Below are 23,313 nucleotides of genomic sequence, written 5' to 3' on the forward strand. Positions count from 1 at the left end.
AGGTGGAGGAACAACAACCTGGGGGCGTGCATAGGTGGGGTGGGAAGTCGGGGTCTGTGGTGGCGGGTGGACTTCTCTTGGGTCTCCACATTTCCATCCCTGACATGCCTGTTTTAGGATCTCATAAGGTAGAGGGAGAATTAAGTGACGTAATCTATGTATAGCCCTTCAGCCCGTTCTTGGCATTCAGTACCAGATCAGTAAAGGTTAGCTATCTCCCTCCAAAAAAAGCCTATTTTAATATCAAGATTAAGAAATTCTTTTCATTCTACGGGACTTTCACCTAGCTGGTATTTAGGGAGCATGGGATATAGACAGTTTATTTCTTTTTAAATTAATGTCTTGCATTTAATGTAAAAAGATGGCTTTCTAATTGTACAGTAATTAAACAGATGTTACAGTGGGAAATGGGATTGGTCATGCCATCATTTAAATGAGGAATGAGGAGAAGGTCAAGGTCTTGATTTTCCATAATCACTATTAGGGTCACACAAAATGTCATTTCCGGTAATGGGGGCTACATCTTCATTCTACTGTTAGGACTTCTGAAGTAATGAGGAGGAAAAAAAAGTTATAGTGTATTTCACTGACAGCTTAGAAGATTTGAATTAATATTCTTTAAGTTTCTGTAGGGTTTTATCAAATCATAGTTCAGCTCAAATTAAAATGGAAATTACTGTAATATTTTTCCTCTAAGAACTCCTTTGATCTGTCACTGTATCATCATTTATTCTTCTGTTATCAGAATGATCATTCAATCATATTTTGTTCTTTTAGGGTTAATTGTAAGCTTAGAGAATTGCCATCAGCCTCTCTCCCCACTGCCATGACTATATCCTAGAACCTTTCATCGGGATTCTGACAAAGCAGGATCTTGGACCTACATCTATCTTTTCCATTCTCTTTTTGGAAGGAAGTGAGTTAAAGAGATTATATAATTTGTCAGTAGTCAGAAATCATCACACTTGGACTTTTTTCGACTTGTGTCTTTTCCTAAGGAATTTTACATTGTGCCCTGCTAGAACCACCAGTACAGATCTGGAAAAACTGTGGGTTCACCCTCAGTTGATGAAAATGATGGAGCTCAATGCTGATATTGCGCAGACCCTACTTGCTCTGTCAGACGTGATTACAGTTTCTGTTTATAGCCATTTGGTTTCTTAAACTGTGGCCGCCCTCTGCCACCTCTCTGTTTGAAAAATGTGTGTGTTCTCTATTCCCTTAACTCAGGGGTCAGACTTTGAGGATAAGGTAATGATTTCGTAAGGCTTCAATGTTCTTATTTCCCTGCTCCCAAATGTACCAAAATGTACTGTTTATGGTTGTTAGAGTGCCTCTGACCAAGCCCCGTGCAACTGCATCTGGCCCATGATGCAATTCCAGGTGATGCTTTGAGAATTTGATGTGGTGTTTTCATTTGTCTCACTAGTAAATGGATATATATTGCTTCTAGTTTGCCAGGTGTAGTCTTCTCAGCTGTAAGGAGAATCCTTTAGGTATCTTTGGTCGTGGAAATGATAGTTTAAAATTAGAGATGTGACCTCACATAGAGCACAGAGCAGATTTTGTTTCCACTGGAAAGAAATGGTTCCTGAATGTTAACATTAAAAACGATAGATGCTTAAGGATGCAGAATGCGCAGAAGTGTTAAGGCTAGTCTTGTTTCGTACTAAAACCAGTTGCACGATGAAAGGAAAATAGTACTATTCTTTATCCCACTCTGCCTCAGGCTTTGTTTCTATTTGAGGTGGTAATCTTTATGGCTAAAATGTTTAACACGTTTTCATACCAGCTTCATCATTTCGTAACATTTTTGATTTCCCTGAGAAAAAAAGCTCTGTGACTGTGAATGCTCTCAGGACATGTCCACCTCTTCACATGCTGGGCAGTGTCTCACCCTTAATGGAGCTCAATAAAGAGTGGCTGAATGAAGGACACGTTTTTCCTTATTTTATGCTTCTCTGTAGTTTGAACTTGTAAAGACACCATTGTCTGGTGACACATGACAATGTTATAGTGGTTTTGATAGCACGTGGAACTGTGGCCTCCATGCCTGATCTAAGAGGAGCAAGAAGGCTCCATTTCTTGGGTAAAATGTACTATTTAAGAAAATTTTCTAGTGTTTTTTCCCTTCTTTTTTATGGCTTTTGAAAACCTCGCAAGTTGTAGGAGAGTCTGTTCTCACACTTTCCTAACTGTCTGCTCGGCTACGCCACCGTGGACACAAATGTATGTCCCATGGACCTAAATCTCATTATGTCTCAAGCTGAACCCATCCTTTTTTCTTTCAATCAATTCCCCCTCGCTGTTAACATCATCACACTTATTCCAACTACTGCTTCCAGTCATTCGGCATGGTGCTTGACTTCTACACTTTCCTGCACGCATTTTCTGATCCATGGACAGATACTGCCAATGCTACCCTCCCAGCATCACTTACCCCATCTTTTCTGCACACCCAACTACCACTTGCTTCATTGCATCTCATGTCTTTGTTTTTCTTTCTTCTTTCTGCCCTAGTCCTTCCCTTTTAAATCAAGGGATATCTGCTCTCTTCAGATCATTTTGAAGCAGACATCTAATTACATCACCCAGTCATTCACTTTTTGTCCTAAGGTCCCCAACTTCTTATGGAAAAAAGTACAAGCATTCTAGCTATTGTTCTAGAACAGCATTTTCCAATAGAATACAATTTGCACCACATAACTTAAAACTTTGTCCTAGTTCCATTAAAAAAGTTAAAAGAAAGTGATATATTTTTTACCCAATATCTTATTAAATTATTGTTTCAACATGTCATCAATATAAAATTATTAATATTTTACATTCTGTTTTTCTACTAAGTCTTTGAAATGTGATTTTAGCTGCATATCAAGGGCTCAATGCTATGTGTGGGTAATGGCTACCCCATTAGACAGCGAAGCTCTAGACCTTTCACTGCTTACTACGAACCTGTTTCTGTCTCTGATTTTCTTTCCTCTGTATACACAACATGCTCCATCCAAGTTGAACTCTATGTTCATGTCTATAAATCATCTGGGTTATGTTACCACCATGTCTCTGTGCTGTTTTGTACCCGTGGAATGCTATTTCCCCTCCACACTTGCCGATCCTGCGAGTGTTTACAGCTTTGTTCAAATGCCACTGCTCCAGGAGGTCCTATCTTCCGTCACGTGAAGTAAGCTTTCCCCTCTTTGACCTTCCACAGCTTGTTTTCTGGAATGGCACTTAGCAATCTTAATTTTTCTACTAGGTCGTACATTTCTTGAGAACAAGGACTGTGTTTTCTTCTTTGTGTCACAAAGCTTAGCCCTGGGCTTTGCTCATAATGGCATTTACTGAATGCTTAATGAATCATATGTCAAACTCCACCTGAAGGTGATTTTATTAACTAGGTTTAGAAATGACTGCAAGTAGTCTGAAATGAAAAAAGTGTACATGGACACATATGTAATTATTTTGCATTTATGTGCTTTCAAGTTAGGAGAAAATGTAGCTTTACCAACAGCAGTATACTCATATTGAGACAGGAGGGAAGGGGGCAGGGCACAACCTTTAAAAGAATGACATAGCCATCGAGGATATGACAAGAACTGGTTAGAACCAACTAGGTCCAAGATGGTGGACAATTCGACTTCCAGTGGGCCTTGGCCTCATTATAATACATTAGCATATGCTAAATGACACACCCGCAGGTACCATGACAGTTTCAAGGCCAACCGTGAAAGGCCAAAAAGTGGGTGGTGGCCCAGTTCCTGGAAATCTCTGCCCCTCCTGCAAAATAGTTGGAATAATCCTCTCACTCACTAGCCTATGAAATTACCCAGCCCATAAAAACTGACCACCCCATATTTCAGGGCTGCTCTTGCCTTTTGAGGCGGACTGCATTCTGCATGTGGACATGTGGAATGTGTATCTCTCAGTATACCTGCTTTCACTTTACTATGGCTCGTTCTTAAATTCTTTCCTGCAAGAAGCCAAGGAACTTCACTTGGCAGCCTGTCCCAGGAACTCACCTGAGACCTGGGATGTGACCATCCTCTCCTGCCCCATTTTCCTACAACAGTATGGCTTGTGTAAAGAGTTTATAAGGACATATTTTCGCTTAGTAAGTGCCAGGTGAATACTTTCATAGATTTCTTTACCATCACCTTGATTAGCCATTCTTTGAGAGAGGATGCTGCAAGGGGTTGCTTTTTTTTTTTGCTTATCAGTTACTAGCTAAGGATCACAGGGAATCAGAAAGAATCTTGGCCTCTCCATGAGCCATTTAACAGAACTTCGTCTTTTGTCTGTTTTACACACCGATTTTCCTCAGGATGATTGAGTCAGGAATTCGTCTCTAAGAAAGCTTGATATTGGTGAGGCTTAGGGATAGATTTGTTTTAATGATGGTGTCTCTCCTCAGATTTGCCTTGGATCGCTTCCTGCCATTGTAAAATAGGTTCTTCTAATAGAAATGCCTAAAATGTGTTAATTGACGCACCAGAACGTGCCAAGTTTCCATATTCCAACCCAGCTTCTTTTGTTTTCTTGGATGGATGTACCATAATGGAAATTTCTCTTTGGTCTCTGAGTGTAGCAGATGCTGTCAGTTTTTTCACTCACATCTCCTGAGATCCCTTTACCATTTCTGCGCATGCCAGCCTGACTTCCAAAATCCGGGACCTTTGCACAGCCAACTGAAGGTGCTGAGAATCCAGGTACTCCTGGGAGCATCCAATTACTGAAGGATGTGAGGATAAATGCACTTTAGTTCCCCCAGCCTTGGCTGTGAGGCATGCACTTTACACAGTTTCCAATAGCTTCTCCTCACCCACAGTGCTTGCCGCCTCCTTAATAGTTTGCCTTCCCTTTCCTTCCTGTACCTGCTACAGTCAATGTGGGTTTCCTTGCCCCTCCCAAATAAACTCGCCGCATTCAGTCCTCGACTCAGTGGCTGGTTTCTGAAGAACTTAAGACAGTGAGCTAATCAAGGATTTAAAGTCCTTAGCGTGGTTTCTATTCTCCCCACCTCTCTTTCCTTCTCTTTTCCCACTCTTTTCTCTCCCACTTCCCTGTGACTTTCCTTATCCAATACTTGTGGAATGCCTATTTTATGCCAATCCCCAAATAATAGAGATGAAAGACAGTTTTTTTTTAAAATTCGTGCTCAAGAATCTCGATCTCCCTGTTTATTCAGGGAGATAGAACAGGAAAGAGAATGTTATAATACAGAGCGGTCAGTGCGCTAAGATGGAGAGAAAAGCAAGGTTACTACCAGAGTGGAGCACAGGGGCAAATACAGGGCATCAGAGAAGGCTTCTCACAGGAGTTGCTGCCCAGACGGTTTTAAAGCCGTTGTTATCAAAGTGTGGTCGCTGTATCGACAACAGCATCACCTGGGAATTCCTTAGTAATGCAGACTTGCGGCGCTAACCCGGACCTACTGCATGGGAAGCTCTGGGGCTGGGACACAGTCATCTGTACTTCAACAAGCCCGCCACATGATTCCGATGCCCTTGTCTCACTTCACCTGGCCCCTAGAATCACCTTGCAAATGAAATGCTTGCACTTGTTTCAGAGTCAGCTTCTGGAGTAACCCAAATTAAAATTGTGCTCTTGAACTACTGGAATTTTTAATCACCTGCGGCTGCTTTGGCTAACGGCAGCCTAGTTACATAGCAGGCTTTCTACTGATTTATGCTGAATCACGTTCCACTGGATGTTTCATGAAATCTATACACGTTGGTTTGTCCTTTTTTTCCTTTTTCTTTTAACTTAAAAAAAGACTCTTTCAGCCTCTTGTTGATTTTGATGACATGAGTTTTTGTTCTTTGAACTTTTTTTTGAGGAGAAAAGAAAAATGATTTGTTTCAGCTTATCTCTACTAATATCCTCATCAGACTGAATGGAGAAAATGGTGTTGATTTTGATAAAACACCAATGAAAGCCAACAAGAGAAAATTAATTATTTATTCCAAATTCTTTTTTTTTTTTTTTTTTTTTTTTTTGCGGTACGCGGGCCTCTCACTGGTGCGGCCTCTCCCACCGCGGAGCACAGGCTCCGGACGCGCAGGTTCAGTGGCCATGGCTCACGGGCCCAGCCGCTCCGCGGCATGTGGGATCTTCCCAGACCGGGGCACGAACCCGTGTCCCCTGCATCGGCAGGCGGACTCTCAACCACTGCGCCACCAGGGAAGCCCTATTCCAAATTCTTAATTCTAAATTATTAAAGCTCATGCACAGGTGTGGTCTTGCTGATACTAGGAGACTAATTTTTACATGGACCACTATTGGGTAACTGTCCGTCCATCATTTGGGAACCATCCTAAACAACACAAACCCAGTAAGAGAAAAAAAAATCAGTCCGGAAGATTTGGTGTTATATCAGATTGATACGTGGGTGGTTACTTTGAAAAAAAACCTCCTATGATTGTTTTATAATTTTAAGTTTGGTAATGGAAAAACTTTCTTCTTGGTCGGAATGGATATTAAGTGGTTTTCCTCTTACTATGTGCCACTGTCACATCATAATAAGACATAATAAAAACCAAAACAACTTGAATATAATATTTCAAACCCTGGCAGTAAAATTGTTTGGCAAGCTTATTACCAACATCATTAGAGAAGAATAAATAGAATCACATACTCAAACATAAACCAGTAGCAGAGAGTTTCAAATGATGTTTTTACATTCTTACAGCTTTGCTAATCCTGTTGTCTCGAAACTAAAAACATCGTGTGATCATCCTACAGAGACGTACCCATGCGCTATCGTTTTATTCTCAATTATATTTGTTTTTATTATATACTAGACTTATAGCCCCATTTGATCTACATATCATAGGGGCAGCTGAAGTTGACGTAAATTTTGGGGATTTAGATTGGTCTCTCCCCAAACTAGGTCCTCTTCTTACCTTCCTGTTTATCAGTCATTATCTCCATGAATATAGATTGAAAATCTGAGTTTTATCTTTGACCTCTCCTGTCTTAGTCAGCTCAGGCTGCCATAACAAATATCAAGACTGGGTGATTTAAACAACAGATTTTTTTTTTTTTTTTTGCGGTACGCGGGCCCCTCACTGTTGTGGCCTCTCCCGTTGCGGAGCACAGGCTCCGGACGCACAGGCTCAGCGGCCATGGCTCATGGGCGCAGCCGCTCCGCGGCATGTGGGATCTTTCCGGACCGGGGCACGAACCCGCGTCCCCTGCATCGGCAGGCGGACTCCCAACCACTGCGCCACCAGGGAAGCCCTGCAACAGCTTTTTAATGGCACTTGCCTCTAAAATTTATTATCTTAATCCATCGTGCACACAGTTCCCAGGCCAGTCTTCCTAAAATGACTCAAACTGTGTTGGTACCTCCCTGAACAATGTCAGTTATTCCCAGTTGTCTGTAGGTGAGGTAAGACTGCCTGATCTGGCTAAGGTCTCCCACAGTCAGTTCACAGATCTCCCTTTCCTTGAGATATGGATAATAATGTACAGGTCCTATCAACTGCACAGTACGGTTTATAGGTTCTTCTTCTTTATACCCGCCACATCTTGCAACACTCAGCCATGTGCCTGACGGGTACACAGTAACTGACTGAATCAATTTAAGTAAAGGGTAATATGATGGAACAAAATTAGTGAAGACATTGTTTCTAGTGCTTGGGGTTTTAGCAACTTTTTCAGCACTTTGAAAGGTGTCACACAGTTTCATGTGATGTTTAAGGACTCATTTCCATTAATGATATGTAACTATTCTGTTTTTTTCCATATTCTTTGATTTATTTTTTTAACAAACTCCTGGGATTATTAGCCTGCCAGAGAGAAATAAGGGTGGAAATGGTGACCAGAAGTGCTGCAGTTACTTTGTCTGGAAATGTAAAGACAGGAGGAGGGACGTTGGGGACAGAGGGAATTTTCCAAAATAAGAATGAGAGAGAGTCTTTCCTAAATGCAGGTTATGTGAGATTGAACAATGACCAACTAAATGGATCCTGAAACAGTCTTGAGGTCTTACTCTGGATGGCTTCATGGCAAAGTTTCCTGGTTACCTTTCAGTAGTGCTGGGCACCCTGCCCCAGTGAGAAGCCCACTTTTCCTCAGGATGACCAGTTAGCTTTTCCTTACCTGAATGGTGAGGGGCTGAAAGGTTCAGATGGTTTGGTGGATGAGGGGTTGCAGATAGAACTCGTGGGTATGTCGAAGGTAATTATAGAATGAAATCTAATTTGGGTGTCAAATAGATTAATACCCAAGATTCAGGAAAATATGATTGAGACTTACATATGAAAATTGCCAATATTTAAAGCTTTCTACTTTCTCCCTCCCTGTATGAGTCATAGTCTACTGGATGAGTTTTAGGAGATCTATTTCATAATATTCAAATCATGATGTCATTTTCCCCCCTTGTTTGCTATATTCCTCATTCTTATAGTCAAAGACACAGGCTGCCTGATCATCTTGTTTATATAATAATGGTATGATATAATTACTCCAAATAATGAGTAGCTTGAAGCTTAGTTCACTTCAGGTGGTTACACTCTTTTCTCATGAGGCCTGAGATTTCATTGTGAAATGGGACGATGTGTCCAAAGGCTGCATCCCTCCATCCGGAACTTTCTGGCCACCAGTAGGACCAAGATTCATACTCTGTTGGTGGTGATGTGTCAGGAACATAATCCTTGAGGATGAATTGTCCCTTCAGTTGGTTTATTCTTTAAATATTGATTTAATCAATCTTTCAATTACTCCTCAGAATTTCTCACTTCTGCATCAGTTTTTGAATTATCTGATCACTAATGGAGGACATAGATATACTTATAACCACACAGTATCTCATAACAAAAATACCTAGATTCCATCATCAAACATATTCTCATGTTGCTCTTATAATAAGTATTTAATGAAAATTATGTGGTGTGTTCTTATAAATACAGAACTTAACTTGCTGCTCAGCTGACTTTCTCATTTTATTTGTTCTCTAATGTGTTAGAGAACACATTAGAGGGGTGTTTGGAAGGGTTTCTAAAGTGAAGGGTTTGGAAGGGTTTCTAAAGTGAAAAACAAGAACTTTGGAGAAACGTTTAAAACTTATTTCCAGAATATATCTAAGTATAAAAGACACAGATATAACTCTTTCTTCAAATGGATATAAAAGCATGAAGGAAAGATTTAAAAAAATATATCAGAGATTAACTATGCTATTTTAAAATTTTATATCTAAATAACTTCCTTAATTCTTAAACCAATGCATTTTAAGATGTAAATTCTTAGATAGTTTCTTTGTGTGGATCATTTCAAATAAGGGATATTCTAGAATGCATGGGAAGATTTATAACATGGAATCGATAGCTTTTCTTGCTGTGAATGTATTTTGAGAGTATTAATGTCATATAACTCACTTATTAAAATTTCAGTGAAAAGAACAGGCATCGCAAATCCTTGGGTAACTTTCACCTTTGAATGCCCATTCTTACCTGCCGGAGACCTTGTATTTCAAACCTCGCACTTTTCCAGCTGTGCAGAATTCACCTCTGTGCTGACTTTGGTTCTCTCTAGGGGGCGCACTGGGGGCAGTGTATCAAGATGGGGCAAACAAGGATTAGAGCTAGTCCTTTCAAACAGCAGTGCCCCCAATCTTGCTGCCTGACTGGAAGCCCTTTCCCTCCTGTCCATGGGGAGCCACCCTTCCCTCCTGCTCTCCTCACCAGTCTTTTGTCAGCTTGCACTGTGATCCACCATCATCACCACTTTCAGGACTCCCCAAGGGCCCTCAGTGGCTGCTTTCGGGTTCTCAGTTGTATCACGCTATCTGCTCTGCCAGAATGGTGGGCAAGAAAATTACTTGCTCTCAAATCATTTTATTTATTTTTATGCCCCTTCCCAGATGTCTCCATCATTTTCCTTATCCTCAGAGATTCATCCTCTGTCTCTAGATCTTTCTCTTCTCTGTTGCCTTCCAAGTTTTTTTTTTTTTTCAAACTCATGTACTATACTCCAATAGATAATATTAAGTTTAAAGAGATAGCAGCTAGCATTGTGAGCTATGAGTGACCTTTTAAGGATAGTTCTATCATTTTCTTCTGCCAATTTTAGGGAATAGTTTATATATGCACATAGCAGAACGACAGACCCAGTATTTAGGAGAGATGAGAATTCTTATGTATAATATACAAAGGCAGATAATAATTTACTAATGCCCCTAGATTGGTAACCCAAATTTATGTCTTTTATCACTAAGTAGAATAATAAATTCCTCTATATCTAGATACTGGGACATAGATGAATAAATGAGCCAATTTTAAAGTAGCAAAAGAGAAGTAGTATTTTTTCAGTATTCTCAACTACCTGTTTCACAGGTTGTTCTAATACATACATGATTACATTCAGCCCTTACAGTGAACCTTGAATTTTTGCTTCAGGAACCTAAAGTTCAGAGAAGTTAAGCAACTTCTTCTAAGTCAAAAGCTTGTTGTGGCAATGCTTCAATTCCAAACCAGGTCTGTTAGACTCTGAAGTTCACATTTGTCATTATATCAGCTTTCCCAGTGCATGCTTTTGGAACACTGTGCCAGTGAGAGATTTCACCAACACATAAGTGCTCTCTGCTTAATTAAGGTTGAAAACTTCTTCCGTAGAGGAAGTGGTTTAATTATGTTTAACCAGAATGGCCCAAACTTTTTATTATGCTGACTTTTCTTTCTGATTAATATTATGTGGAGTTAAGGTTTTTATGTTGTAGTTTTTACTGTGAAATTTCTTGGTTCATCAGAGCCTGGCTGTATTACATTTCTTCAGTGTTCAACTGGGCATTGTTTTACATGATTACTCCAGTCAATAAATCCCAAGTATCTAGGAGTCATGTTGTGGTAGATTAAAAATATGGTCACAGATTCTTTACAGCTCCTTTATCATGAGGACAAAACTATTTTCCCACTCCTTAAATCTAGGCTGACTTTGTGACTTAACTTGACTGACGAAATGTGGCTAAAATGACATTGTGCAAGGCCTTGCTCCCTCTTGGAATGCTGCCCACACACTTTTATAGAAGGAAGCTTATCTTGCCTGTTAGAGGTAAGGGGCCATGAGAAGGAAAATAGACATGTCCTACCTAGCAGCCAGCAGATACCTACCTAACGGCTAGATATGAGTGAGGCCATCTTGGACATTCCAGCAGGATCAGACCTCCAGCCGAATGCAGCCCTGTGAGTGAACCAGGTAAATCCTTCAGAAGAACCATTTAGGCAACCTAGGGACTTATGAGAGATAATAAACCACTGTGTTTAGCCACTGAGTTTGGGGCTGAATTTTTACTCGGAATGAGTTAACTGATACACATGTGAAAACCATACCTGACAATTTATGAACGTTGACATTCTAGCTGTCGGGTATTGCCTGGTTATAAGAATTACATGTATTTTTGAGTTTGTACTTGACCTTATTGAAATTAGTATTTTATGCATTGCATGTGCTGTCTGCTGGGAGATAATTTGCTATGGGTCTCTCACATTTCTACATGTCTTATGAGCAGAAGCATTGAAAACTTTTGTTCTGGGCTAACTTTTCAAAGATGTTTTTATAGTGAACAGTCTTGGAGGATAGAGATAGTATCTCCCTCTGGGGCAGAGGCAGATTTGCTGTCTGTCCAGGACAATAAAGATAATGTCTTCTTCTGAGACAAAGGTTAGGTGGGTTTGACTAAGCTCAGAGTTTCTCAGCAGTGACTCAAACCCCTGGGGTGAGCATCATGCATTTGGACTCCCCCTCTAACTCCTGCTGCCTTGGGAGTTAGAGGCTGAGGAGAAACAGTGCAAACGTGGAGCTCATGCTGCCTGGGTGCCATGAGGAATACAGTCCTTTGTCTCTGACCTGGGAATCTCATGTCTTCTGCCATCATCAAGGAAACTGCAGCAGGCTAACTTGTTAGCTTACAAGATGGGAAAATCTCAGACTTTTCACAGTTCTTGACATCTAGCTGAACTTAGTGCAGAACATAAGATACTTTATGGAAATTGTATGAGCTTCTGACTTTTTCTCAGGGATAGATTTATGAGAAAATCTTCTTATTCTGAAATGCTTATTATTCATAAGCACCTATATGTTGGTCTTTCAGGAGTTCATTTATTAGATTCATTAGGAATTGTATCAAAGAAAAAGAATCTTTTTTATTTTTTATTTTTTTGCGGTACGCGGTGCTCTCACTGCTGTGGCCTCTCCCGTTGCGGAACACAGGCTCCGGATCCGCTCTCAGCGGCCATGGCTCACGGGCCCAGCCGCTCCGCGGCATGTGGGATCTTCCCGGACCGGGGCACGAACCCGTGTCCCCTGCATCGGCAGGCGGACTCTCAACCACTGCGCCACCAGGGAAGCCCCCCTGGTTATATTTTGAATTTTTGTATATTTGTGATTTCTCTGTCCCTGTCTCTTTTTTTCAATTAATTATGCAAATGGCTTATTTATTTTAGTTCATTATTTTATTTTTAAGAAACAACTATTTATTAGTTCTACTTGTTTCCTGGTTTATAATTTATAAATTTCTGACGTTCTTTGTCAATTTCTTCTTTCTGCTTTCCTTAAGTTATTTTTAATTTTTTTCTAGCTTCTTGAGATGAAATGGTTACTTCACTTATGTTCACTCTGATACTGAGCATTACAAATTTTGCTGTGTTCTGTAGGCTCAAATATGTGATATTTTCATCACTGTTATTTTTAGTTCTTGTAGTTTTTTTCTTAAACTAAAGAGTTAGGAAGATAGAGCTTTCACCTTTCCTGACAGTTTTTTTTACCTGTTTTTTTCTTTCATTTGTGGAGTTAGTGCATTGTGATCAGAGAATAGAGTTTGTATTGGTTATAATTTTTGGAATTTTTGTGGGTTTCTTTGCATATAATATATGATCAATTTTTGGAACTATTATAGAGATCCTTTTTAGTTGGTATGTTCTCTGTTTTCAATGTGAAGTTTCTTTTTTTTTTAACATCTTTATTGGAGTATAATTGCTTTACAATGGTGTGTTAGTTTCTGCTTTATAACAAGGTGAATCAGCTATACATATATATATATCCCCATATCTCTTCCCTCTTGCGTCTCCCTCCCACCCTCCCCATCCCACCCCTCTAGGTGGTCACAAAGCACGAGCCGATCTTCCTGTGCTATGCGGCTGCTTCTCACTAGCTATCTATTTTACACTTGGTAGTGTATGTAAGTCCATGCCACTCTCTCACTTCGTCCCAGCTTACCCTTCCCCCTCCCCACCAATGTGAAATTTCTAAATGCAGGGTTTCACATGGGCAAGGACTTGTGTAAGGACAAAGGGTAAGGAGCTATCAAAGATATCCACTAGGTTTTTGATGTGTGCAAATTGGTGAGATGTATGAAGTGGTAAGCATGACCTTTGAAGGTTTTCATTACCAGTTGAGATGTTGAACAACTTTTATATCACTACTAAAAAATTTTAATCCATAAAAGTCTTGGTCTTAGGCTGGCACTGATTTTATCCATTTGGAATGCAAAGCTAGATAAGTGAATCATTTAAAATGTGCAATTTCTTCTAGGGACGCAAACAGAGTTTGTCGTGTTTTACTTCACTTCAGTTGCCAGCTTCTAATTGTTTTCTGTGGCCATAACTAATTGTTCTTAATGTTTGTGGCAAGAACCCAGTTTGGTTACATGCCAGAATTCTCAGTAAATCCTATAGTGCTTGTATGGGCATAAAAAAGGAAAAATCTCTGGAAGGATATGTGTGTGTGTGTGTGTGTGTGTGTGTGTGTGTGTGTAATGGAACTCATAATAGCGTAAACCACTAGGAATGGGGTGGGAACTGTGTTGGATGAGGAACACCCATTTCAGGGGGTCATCAGAACTTGTCATCCACCAGCCCATTATCCGCCGTTTGGGCTGTTACAGCCCTGGAACTGGATAGAATCCTAGAACAAGAATCCATCTGATTACCATGGTTTCTGCTGCTTCTGATTGGCCCCAAACCAATGTGGGTCCATCTAGTAGAATGATCTTTGGAGCTAGCTTTATTCTCTGTTATCTGTGAGTCCAGGAGTAAGTTGCATAACTTATCTGAGTCTCTTTTTTATTTTCTTTTATGACAATGTAGATAACAAAATCCACCTGAAATTTCATTTTGAAGATTAAGTGAGATATATGAAAACTAGGACATTGGCTTGCCCAGTTTTATATCTTCATTGAATTTAGGTCTTTGGAATACATGGTCTGGGGAATAAGAACTCCATCTTGACAACGTAACTTAGGGAATCAAATTCCCTTCCTTAATCAGCAGTTTGGGGCTTCTTCAGTCCAGGAGCAGGATTTACTGGGTGTCCCTCTTCAGTGGTGGCACGTTGTAAGGCAGGTCTGTGTGGTGATATAGCTGTGGACTCTGAAACCCTGTAGCTGGGGCCAAATCCCTGCTTCATCTTTCTAGCTGTGTGACACTGGTCATAGTCATTAATCTCTCCAAAGCTTCAGTTCTCTTCTGCTTTAAAACTGGAATAATAATAGCACCTGACTCAGGGTTGTTGTGAAGGATAAATTCAATAAAGCCTGGGAAGCCGTGAGCCTGGTACCAAGAGCATCTGCACTGTCATCACCTTAGAAGTGTGTTCCTTATCGTTTTCTCTACGAACACCCATTTTTTGAAAGTTAAAAATAGCCAAAGTTAGACTTAAGTCATGATACAGGATGGTCTGGAGACTGTTTTTTTTCATCTGTTTTCAAACTTTGATGATTAACATTTAAGGTAAAGAATATTGAAATGCAGAAATAAAACACTTCATTAAACTATCACGTGTCTCAATAAGGAGTGTGACACTGAGGCTTTAAAGTAGCAATTATGGTTGCCCCAGAATTAAAAAACGCAGGTTTGCTCAACAAGATCTATCTGTTTATAGGAAAGGCTAAAAAGAGGTTAGAAAAATATTAGGAGAATACAGAAAAACTTGGCAACTCAGCTGTGGTTGGTTCATGACATTAACTGACCCTAGAGGGCTGCCTCCCTCCCTCCCTCCCTCCCTCCCTCCTTCCCTCCCTTTCTCTCTCTCTCTCTCTTTCTTTTTGGTTGACGGATTTTATTAAAATCTGTTTTATTTATTGCCTTTTTTTTCTTTTTTTAAAATTAAAAAAATTTTTTAGTTGAAGTGTAGTTTATTTACAATGTTGTGTTAATTACTAAGTATTGTTGGGTGGTACTAGGTTACTTTTCAGCAAACCACAGGGAACTTCTGGCTTGAGTTAAAATGTGTAAGTGGCATCATGGGGGGAGGCGTTTTCCTTTGTGTTCCGGCTGTTAGAAACTCCAGACGCCTCTGGCTATTTGAATGACACATCACAGGGAACAGTTCCTTTTTCTGAAGATTAAAAAATGCACTATTTCTTTAAATGGAAGTAGCAGATTTATGTGAAGCCATTTATCAAAGCCTCCTGGACCTCTGAACACCAGGGCTGCCTTGTGTCAACACCAAAAAACAACCCTTCGAATGCTAGTGGATGAAAGTCTCCTTTCACAGTGGGACTTCTCAGCATGAACCCAAGCCCGATGTCCCACTCTGTCTTAAGTAGTAGATGATAAACACAAAAATAAAGGAATGGGTGAGGCAAGGCATCGTACTAGCATACAGAACACACCACATATCATCGCTCCAGGGAAGAGAGGTGTTTTTAAAAATGGAATTCCTAAGCTGTAGGGAGACAGCTGGGAATCTAGCACCATATTTTGGGAGGGACTCTTCTGATGGGATTCATTCTTTCACAATTAAGTGTTGGCAGGAAACAGGACAGAAGTTAGCCTATGCAAAGACAAACCTTTCTTCCCATCTTCATGTCCTAGGTTTTTTGTTGCAAATATAAAACCTTTCCTAATAGAACTGTACTCCCATGGAATTTATCAATAAATCCCTGGGCTGCAAAATTCCTTGATTTAGGCTAAACCTACTGATGTTCTGCAAAAGGGCTATGTTACACTCATGCAGCAGGAACTTAATTTCCAAGGAAGCATTTTCGATATACCCTGGCAGGCAGTTGGGGGAAAGCCTTTGGGCCATGACTCTAGGGCCTTCACGGGTGCTGAGTGGTTTAGATTCCTCTAAGAATATGATGAAAGTTACGGTCCCTTGTTCAAAATGAGTATTTAGTTCAGCCTTTGCAGCAGTGTACCTATCTATGCTCCCTGCTTCCCTCTCATACCTTTAGTCCTTTTCCCTAATTATAATTCTCAGCAAAGTACAAAGGACTTACTCTGGAGTGTTCTGCATTGGGGCTGGATGGTGGAACAGAGATGTGACCCCTCCAGAAACTTGAGGAATGATCTTGTAGAGGAAGAGGCCCCCAAAGAGATAAAAACACAAATTGCCTTCAGTAACAGCTCACGACAACACACTCTCAGTACTTTGGAGGAAAGAGGAATCATGGGGCAGTCGGATTGTTGGGAAGATCACACCGTGCTGGTCTCATTTGCATCCGTGGGACAGGTGCGTCCACAGACGCAAAACTCAGCTGAGCAATAAACTTAACTCTTCAGTAACTGGATGTAATTTATATTTTGAGCTTGTAGTCTTCGGATTAGTGGATGTTTAATCTCGGTCAGTTTGGGTTTTGCTTCTTCCCTCCATCAGTTGGTGCTTCTAGAGTGTAAAAGGTGGGTGTGGGTGTGGGTGTGAGAGGAGCACCTTTTCTGTGGGCACCTGCATGGGGGTGGGGGCGTGGGCAGTGATGGGAGGATGAACAGAGGGAAGCTTTTCCATCAGAAATTACTGAGAATGCAAAGCACAGCAGTTAGTCTGTCAGAGCGTTGTCTCCTTACACATAAAATGTTTTAAGTCATGTGAGCAATGAGAAGCTTTCACATGAAAACCTGGAGTTCTCTTGAAGCATCAGAGGGCAACCCGAGTCCCATAGTCTTGCAACCCTCATTGATTTCTGAATCTACTCATTGACCGTTAACAACTGGGCTCTGAGGTTTGATGTTTGGATTGAGTCTGGAGGGAAAGGTAAGATGTTTAGACAATAATGGAAGAGGACGAAAAGCGGTAAGGCAGGCAAAGGTAGGCAGATATTTGTTGTACAAGAAGCAGTCAAGCTTATTAAATACAGGGTAAGCGCAGGCAGAGGTGGACAGGATGTGAAATCACAGAGTTAGGGAGAGAATTGGAGACTTCATCCTGTGAATTATGGAGGATCACTGACGACTTTTAATTGATATGTTAACTAATGTTTGGTAAGCTTGGACATGGTGTGTAGACTAGGTCAGAGGACAGAGAAAAAAGGTAGAAAAAAAGGGGGTTAAAATTGAATACCCAGTAGTTTTCTGAGCACTTAGTGGGTAGAAATTTTACCTCAATATGTAAAACATTATTTTTGATTGTTAGAGGCTTTTAACTTATGTGTCCTGTTGTTTTTTGGTCATCTTCAGCGTTTGCCATCAACTTTTGCATACCTCATTCGGTTTTGATTTTTTTAAACCTTGCATTTCAGTCTTGTTGAGTGCGTGAGGCTTGGTTTAGTGAGCGTTTAATACAAAGAGCAGAGTGGGCTGTAAGCTCTAGTGACGCTCTGTTTGCCATCAAGTTCAGCTTTCAAACAGTGTGACGTACAGTGCGGGGTGGTGGTCCACTGAGCGCAGATGGGCTTGAACCCATCTCTGCCTTGGACTAGTAGCTTCTGTTGATGTGAAATTGACTACTGCGGGGTTGCCACTTAGGCAAGTCAGAAACAGCATGTTTCTTAGATTTTTTTTTACTACTTTTTGTGCATGAATGTCTAGAACTGAGTTAGTTTTAAATAGATACTTTTTCATCTGAACTGCATAAAGTATTATTTAACAATGGCACTATTTTTGTTAAGCCAGCGTCTTATTTGCTCACCAACTGCTTGGTGCACCTAATGTCTGTTAGAAAAAAATCTTCGGCGTGTATTATTAACAATGTAACGATGAATATCAATTATAAAACACTGAAATTAATGATAATGGTTATGATTTACTGAGCAGTGTATTATGTGCCAGATACTGTGCTATAACTTTGGTCTAGATCTTTAGAAATCTCTAAAGCAATGCTACAAGAAATGTATTCTGATTCCTATTTTACAAATGAGAAAACTAGGGTGCAGAGAGATTGAGAAACTTATTCAAGATAACACAGATAGTAGAGAGCAGAGAATGTTTAACTTACCATTTTGTATCCTAAGTAGGGACACAGATACGAAAGCAAATCTGAGAATTTGAGTATGTAATAAAATGAAAACTAAAACAGCAATGAGCTGTACTTTGGTTAACGACAAATGAAGTCACAGTGTCATGGCAGGCAGTATGAAATCTTACTCTTGGCAAGTACCTTACAAGGTTAAGATGCAGCAATGTTTGATTTGCTTTATGGGAGAATGATGCTACTAATCCAGTGGTATAAGGCAGGTACAAATGGAGTCACTTTTCTGAAGGGGGGGTGATACATTTTTGCTGATTCAACCACAGTCTTTTCTAATTCACTTTGCAACAGATGGATTCACATCTGCAAGGTGGCAGCCTGCAGAGAGTAGAGGGTTGCAGGGTGATGTCATTACTGTCTTAGCCTGAACTGTAGAAAGATCACCCTTCCAGTTATCAAGGCTTAAAATCTTTATGGGACTTTACTAATTTATTTTAAATGACTGCATAGTTTGCTAAGACAGGTGCTATCTTTTTTTTTTTTTTTTTTTTGCGGTACGCGGGCCTCTCACTGTTGCGGCCTCTCCCTTTGCGGAGTACAGGCTCCGGATGCGCAGGCTCAGCGGCCATGGCTCACGGGCCCAGCCGCTCTGCGGCATGTGGGATCTTCCCGGACAGGGGCATGAACCCGCGTCCCCTGCATTGGCAGGCGGACTCTCAACCACTGCGCCACCAGGGAATCCCCCCAGGTGCTATCTTCTTAATGTCATTATCCATTGGCCATTAGGAGAAGGATTTTCTCCTTGAGAGTTCAGGAGATATACTTGTCTGACAGTTCATGGACTCTGATAAGTGTCTGGCAGTCAAAGCGTTTTGTTCATTCAGGGACGTTATGGTAAGTTTCAACCCAATATTTATAAAATCAATAAAGTGTCTTAATTTGGGGCTGTTTGAGTAATCTCTGTAGACTACCTAATCTCGTTTCCTTTTTTAAAGTTTTCGTGAAGGAATCTCTTAATAAAAGATACTAAAGCATTTCCTGTACAGCGTAAGCTTTTGCTATGACAGAGACCCAGTAATGATATCCAGCAATGTAAGGAATTTAATGCAACTCTTTTATTTTATTGGATGATATAGTATAGCTTTTGTATAATGAGACATTTGTGAATTTGTTAGGCTGTTGGTTTTATGCATTTAAGTAAAAAGTGTCAAATATCTATCCTGTGATATGTGAATATTTTAGAAACAATATAATATCTTACATTATTAAATTACAATATAGATTCTTGAAATGTGAGATGGGTTGTCTCTAATATCAGCAACAATATTATCAGGAATATTTGTTACCTTCTTGAGTCTTGCTTTGTTATGTGCTCAAACATTTGTTCTTACAAAAGTGTTAGTAATACATTTTTAAAGTAATGTGCTTGGAATATGCTTCATTACTTTTTAAAAGCCCTAGCTTGACACTTTGATGCTGTGATTTGAAGCCCTTCTTCTAAGGCAGTTGATTTTCAAACTCAATTTAGTAGCAGTAATAGCACACGAAAATTTGAATGAAAGAAGTACATCATTGGTTGCACTTATCAGATTATATCAGTTCCATCCTCAGTTATGCAGAGGTTTTTTCTGAAAACTTGGCTCGTATATTTTTATCTTTCCTTATATCAATCGGTTTTTCTTGCCAACAAATTGGAAGGGCGGTGAGTTGTGTGCAGGAGTATACATTGGTACAAATTTTCTGGACTGTTTTTTGCCACACGCATTAAACAATCCAAAAACAATTCTATCCTTTGACACAGCGATTATGTTCCTATGTATTTATGCTAAGGAATTAGAGGGATACATGCATTGTTAGTCATACGAAGATGTTTATGGTCTTTTTCTTTATAACACTGAAAAAGTGGGAATTACTTAAATATTCAATAATTAGGGATGAGTTAATTATGCTCTCTATACAATAAAATTATATGGAGCAATTAAAATCGTGGATAATAGTAGTAATAAGTGTAACATTAAATGGAAGATTCCAGAAATAATTCCTAAGTTTAAATTGCATACCATTCCGAGAAGCAGGATGAACTCTCGCACCTTCCTGCTCCACCCCCTCCAGGGACGTGAATCATCCCTTTGTCCATTTGTTAGTCACTTAATAGCCATCTCAGTTATCAGATACACCATTGTGGTATCACAGTGCTTGTGTTTAAGTGAACCTGATTTTACTAAATAGTGACCCCCAACTCGCAAGAGTAACGATGCTGTCATTTCGGATAAGCCAAAGAGAAACCATATAGTGCTTCCTTTAAGTGAAAAGGTAAAAATTCTCCACTGAATAAGGCAAGAAAAACAATTTTATGCTCAGGTTGCTAAGATCTGCGGTAAGAATAAATCTTCTATTCTTGAAATTGTGAAGAAGGAAAAAGAAATCTGTGCTAGTTTAGTTGTTGCACCTCAAACTCCAAAAGTTGTGGCCACAGTGCATGATTTGTGCTTAGTTAAGATGGAGAAGGTATTAAATTTGTTCAATAAGGTATTTCAAAAGAGAGGAAGAGACCACATTCACATAACTTTTATTACAGCATATTGTTATAATTGTTCTATTTTATTACTAGTTATTGTCATTACTCCTTTACTGTTTAATATGTAAATTAAACTTTATCACAGGTAGGTATGTGTAGAAAATAACATAGTATAGTTGGGGTTCAGTGCTATCCGCAGTTTCTGACATCACTGGGGGGTCTTGGACCATATACCCCCAGGTAAGAGGGGACTCCTGTATTTAATATGTACCGCTTAATGCACTTAAGTATACTTCAAAATTTAATCCTCATAACAACCTAATGCCTGGAGGTATTATACAACACCTGAAAGCGACATATCTGGTATATTATGGAAATTTGATTCAGACTCACGTGTGACTGTTTATAAAGCTGAAGCCTATCAGACTTTATGAATATGTAATTACATAGAGAAATACACATGATTTACTGTGAAGGGAAAAGATACAAAGTACTATATATAATATCACATTGAAAAAATTCGTTAAATGCGTGGAGGAAAAAAGCTGGAAAGACATCACCAAAGTGAAAATAGTTATTTCTGGGTAGTGGGTCTATAGATAATTTTTTTGGTTTTTAGGTTTTACTTTGTTTTCCATGTTTTAGGCAATGAGCAACACGTGTTGCTTTTGTAATTAGAAAAACAAGTCTTTTTCCCGCCCCCCGCAAATTTCCCTGCCACAAGATGTTCATTGCAGCATTATTTATAGTATAATTTGGAACAACTTAAATGTCCAACAATAGAAGAATTGTTTAATGAAATACTGTTCACCAATATTCAATGGAATAATATAAAATAAAATGATTTCTATTACGTACAGACAAGTTGGGATAATGTTTATTAAATAATGTTCTATGAAATCAGGGCGAACATAAAATATTATTTACTCTAAGAGTACAGTGATTTACACCATGATTATGATGTAAATTCTGTTAACACATTGTGAACGGCCAAAATGTATGGGATAATAAAAGTTATTGTGATGTTGGTGAGGTTTGGAAGTGATACAAATATTTTCTCTAATGTTCTAATGATGAATAGTAATGTAAAAATATAAGAGTCTCTGTGGTTTGGGAAACAACTAGATATATAAAAGGGAAGACTTTTAAAGGAAACACTTGGTCTGTTTTGCTACTTTACAAAAGACATTTACTTCTCAGGGGGTGATACAATTAGACAAGTATGGTTCAACTTCAAAGTATTAATTCTCTTAATATAATTCAGCATCATCAGAAATAACATGGCTACAAAGGCAGAGAGCCTCTGGTTTTCTTCTTCTTCATACTTGCCAGAGCTATTCCTACAGATTGCTGCCATCTCAAATTAGAAAACAACCTGAATAAAAGTTCCCCAGACAGGTTGTCTCTGCTGCTTTGACAAATGCCACGTACTCTCTCCCTGAGGTCATGGCAAATGACAGGATGTGAAAAGTGAATACATGAAAATGCTTCCCTAGCACTCTCTCCTCCCGGGTTTGCTGAGTAAGATGGGCAGTGAAGAAAGCCAGCGACACTAAGCCGTGGACTTCCAGATAGGGCGTCCACAAAGGCAAAAATGTCTCTCTTGGAAGTGGCAGTGCGATCCCAGCATGTATTTTGCCTCCGGGGCATCAGAATGAAAGTTGGCAGCTTGCCTGGTGTTCTTTCAGAGCCCAGGTACAGAGGAAGCCAAATGTCTTGCTGCCTGTTTCTGCACCAAGTGATGTACCTGTCCCCTTCCCCTCCTTCCTAAGCTGTTTCCAATTCAAAGGTTGTCACCGGTAGTTAAAAATGCATTATTCCCAGTTACTCAGTTGGGTGCCAGAGACAGTGAGCTTAGCTACAATAAGTCAGTGTCAACTGGTGCTGCAAAATTTAGTTGTGTTTTAAAAATGTTTTAGCATACTATTGGTTTTTCATGAGATATAATTGTACTGTAGGAGGACAGACTTCTTAAGCTGCTGTGACAGTTCAGGGATTGATTTTGATGTTTCAAGGGAACTCTTGGAGAAAGAAAGAAGCAGATACACTGCACAAGGTGGTGTCGCTTGTTGGGACGTGAAAATCCACAAGTTCAAGACATTTTTAGAGACAGAAGTCCCCAAGTGATCATGATTTTCAGGACCCTCAATTTGGGATGTTTGAACTAGACAGATGATTTTCACAATAATTTTGGAGATCATTCTTAGCACTGGAAACATCTTGAGGAATTCTGATCTAAAGAATAGTCAAAGGGCATGGTGCCTAAGGACACAGGTAGAGCTTGTGAGTCTGTATGTGACACTCCCTGGTGTCCCTAACAGCAGTGTTTAATATCATCAGTGCAGAGTCAAATAGAAACATCCACTCTGAGTTTCTGGATTGACATACAACACTTAGCATATGAAAATTTGAGAAAGTTGATCACTTAGGAACAATGAATGGATTCCATCACTGAAAAATCATTTAATCTTTAAAAATGGCATAGTAGTAATAGTGTTTAATAGACTGCATAGTTCTTAATCACTCAAGAAAGGGGGTAGCTGCAATTACACAGAAAATTCAAACCAATCCATGTTGGGCTTTTATTATGCGTCTTCTCATACCGATTTCCTTCTTTTTATACCTACAGTCCCCTGCCTTTCTAAGATGTTTCTTTTGATGGATCCACTCTTTTTCAT

This window comes from Globicephala melas, chromosome 14 (genome assembly GCF_963455315.2).
Source record: "Globicephala melas chromosome 14, mGloMel1.2, whole genome shotgun sequence".
NCBI classification, from domain to species: domain Eukaryota; kingdom Metazoa; phylum Chordata; class Mammalia; order Artiodactyla; family Delphinidae; genus Globicephala; species Globicephala melas.